Source organism: Etheostoma cragini, chromosome 19 (genome assembly GCF_013103735.1).
Source record: "Etheostoma cragini isolate CJK2018 chromosome 19, CSU_Ecrag_1.0, whole genome shotgun sequence".
Classification (NCBI taxonomy): domain Eukaryota; kingdom Metazoa; phylum Chordata; class Actinopteri; order Perciformes; family Percidae; genus Etheostoma; species Etheostoma cragini.
The window spans coordinates 6,574,791-6,578,633 of NC_048425.1; positions in this window are offsets into that span (position 1 = coordinate 6,574,791).

Sequence of the window (3,843 nt, forward strand, 5' to 3'; positions counted from 1 at the left end):
GTAAAGCACTTTGAATTGCCCTGTTGCTGAAATGTGCTATACAAATAAAGCTGCCTTGCCTGCCTTGCCTTGCCTTGCCTCAAGGTAACAAAGTCAGAATCAACCAAATATCAAAAACATCTTCTAACAAGGGAGTATTCTAACAGGTGTCAGCTTTTTCCTCTGAGGCAATTACCTTGAAGTTATCGTCAACATTGTCAGAAGACATGATGAAGTCCAAAAACAGTTTGTGCTGAGCGCCGCTGAGGTCTAACAGATATGACATGCCACTGACTGACTGTGACACCTATTCGATTAACAAAGACACCTCCACTAAGAAAAAAAAAATGCCAGCAGGCTTAGCCTTGAGAAACTAGTCAGAACCTTTTTTCCAGTTTGCTTTCATTTAACCTAAAGGGCATTTACTGTGAGGGTAATGGCAGGGTAAGATTACGTGTTTTAGATTACCTGCATTACATGTTCCTTGTTCCGGATATTTAAAGGAGTAGTAAGGGATGTTAATCCAAAACAACAGTTGTTAAATTCAGCAAATATCTCCTCACAGTCACCTAGCTCTCTATTTTCTGTGTGTGCTAAAAAAAAAAACGGTATTCCTATATAGCCTGGCTTTGTAAATGGAAAACAAACAATGCTCGTCCATGAATCTGGGGGGCAAATCTGGGGGACAATGTATTCTCAAGTTGCACCCACTTCCTGTTTTGACGGCAAAATGCATAAAATAGCCACCCCGCCACGGCCATGCCCTATGACGAAGTTTTTCTTTTAATAACTTTTCATCTTTAACATCTTAGGATGGTACAGACCAAATTTGAAGTTGATTGGATGAAATCACTAGGAGGAGTTCATTAAAGTACGACGTGGAAATGGCCAAAATCGCACTTATAAACTTTTAATTCAAAATGACAGACTTCCTGTTGGCTTTAAAATATGACTAAAATATATCGCTGTCGGCGCTCAGGTCCTAAAAACTGGAAGTTAACTGGACTACAGCTACAACGAGTAAAAAAAAACAATTACATCTTAAAATATATAGAAGACAAACAAAAATAGCTGCTCTACTTTCCATTTGTAGAAAATATAGTCTAACAAGAATATTGGCATTAAGAAGAGGAATTGTATTAATCCATAGGCTTTTGTCTTGTTTTAAGAACTGAATGCCGAATAACACAAAACATCTTTTTTTTTAAGGAATACAATTCTGCTAAACGATTTCAGAGTTTTTTGTAATTTGTCTGTTGAAATGTGTTTTTGCCAAGTGGTTGGTGGAAATTTAACCTGTAATTTTCTGCCAGATAGAAAATAATTTTATTACCATGTATAAAATGCACTGTATGGCTCAAATGTTGAGCGGGAGTTCAGAACTTGACACTACTGTAACTCTGTGACATTGCTGCAGTGACCTGGATCCCATTATCAGCCCAGCTGACACAAGTCGCCGCTGTGATACGCAAAGTCAGTCCACAGTAGGGGTTTAGTTTAATTTACTTTAGTTGATTAAACACAGTGAAACGAGACAGAAGATAAGACGAGAACAAAAGTATGAAAAAAGAAAAAATGGAGCATGTGAGATAAAAATCTAAATTAATAGTAAAAATTCCCTCCTAATCAATTTAAATTTCTGCAGGTCTTGAGAACTTATCAGGTGATGAGCACTTTCTGGCAATTACTGAATTGTCCAAATCCAAGAGGAAAACACATCCAAAAATTCTGCTAATTACTTCTGACCTCGGTTTGCATTTCTCAAAAAGTATTTTCTTTGACAGCAGGAGATCAGAGTGGGAGAGGGGAGGGATAGCATTGTTAAAAAAGGAGAAACACAAGATGAGAGAACTGCAACAAAACAAGTGAATCAGCAGGGTGCCAAGGTCACCCAAACATGAGAGCGTTGACTTATCGAGAGACAACAGATTGTGTGAAAGAGTGAAAAGCTGAAAATGAAAGAATAGAAAGGTACCATGTAAGATTTGATGGAAAAGATACATTTTTGGAACAAAAAATAAACATCACCAGTTATAAAGCTATTACTTTCTTAGTCCCCATTAAACTCCCCAAAAAACATCACTCTGTCCTCTCCTGCACTCATAACTTTCTCCCGCCTGACTCCTGTTTTTTTGTATTTGTATTTTTTTATTAATTTTAAAAAATCCAATAATTTCTATATGTGTCAAACCTCAAGCCTGATCTTTCAAACAAAGGCAGGCAAATTTGATTTGAGTGAATTCAGGAGCTTTGTGCCAATGAATAAAACATTGCTTCTCCTTGATGTTACCCGGACTCATCAAGTCCCATTCTCCCTTTGAGCTCTGTGGTGACAGTGCAGGAACCCAGCGCAGGATGAAACAGAAAAAAGAAATTCCACTGTATATCTTCAGCTTTGGCTGCAAGATAAGAGAAGTGCACGAATGCGAAGATATAGTCTATACAGGTATATGCAACACAAGGACATGATAGAGACTGACTATAGATCTGTTTTGGATGAATAAGGACATCAATGACAGAAAGAAAGAAAAAGAAAGATCATCTTTGTTTTCATCTCATTGGTCATGTACACCAATATGTAAGGGTGACAATGATTACATGGGAGTTATACAATATATCCGTTTTCCTTAATCCACAGTTTCACTTGCAGGCTCACTGTATTTAGCGACTGTGTGACATTCATACATATTTAAGTGTGCTGGAAGCTGCTGTTGGTCAAATTAGTAGTTGAAACAGCATTTACTTTTTCTTAAAGTAATCAATAAAAAAATCAAATTAAAAGCTTTGGGCCCAGGAATTAAAAAAAAAACACCCACGTAGAATTATTAAAAATAGTTTTATTTATTTCCTGTCCAGCCTATTTGTCAGTGCTGTTGTACTGTACATGTAGGCGGTAACATTTTTGCGAAGATGTAAAGCAACAACATAACAGTAAATATTCACACTAGATCTCTTTCCATTTCACCCCCCATTTTTCCTAAATTGTCCAAATTGGACTATAATTGTTTACACTTCCAAGGCTTTATTGAAGAGATAGATACACTGAAGATAATAGATGAAAAAATGTGGTACATTGGGAAGTATCAAGCAAAATCAGGGAACACTAACTGACACTGAGTCAATTTAAAAACTTTAATAAAAAGGTGTTTATAGTAGGGATGCCCCGATTGATCTGTTGATATTTACTAAAAACGGCGCACACTACACACACAGTTAAACACTCGGCCGAGAGCAATAACCGCCTTTGCCTAACTGCCTGCTCATGTGTGGTGAAGTCCTCCCGCCGCCGCCTCCCACCCACCTAATTGGCCAGGAGCTGCAGGTGGTTGCTCAGCGTCCAGCTTCCCATTCATTTCTATACGAGCAGCTGTGCAATGTATGTTTCGCAGTTTTATGCACCATCAGTGGTAGCAGAAGAAGTTAAAACCTGTTTTTCCGGTGCGTTCGTGACATGGAAAACAAGTTTTGCCCTGTTGCTGAAATGTGCTATGCCTTGCCTTGCCACGTCCAGGAAGTCGGCACTCTATAATTTGCACACTCGTTCAACCAAAAAGATTCTTTAAAATTACTTTTTGTCATGATGGTCTACCGAGTCTACACGCAAATGTTGGTGCACATGGGACTCACGCTCTAGGAGGAGTTACAAAAAGTTGGTATTGATTGTGCAGTGATTTTGCTTTATAGTAAAAAAAAAATTAAATAAAAAATTGAATGGCCGATTGATGCCAATTTTGCAAAATTTAAGGGCGTAAGTTTCAAGGAGTATAACGAGGAGTGATGTGACCAAAACATACATACATCGCTAAGAACATAAAACCCTTTGAAAGGTCTCGTTAATGTGTCATATTCAGGGATATTAAGCTG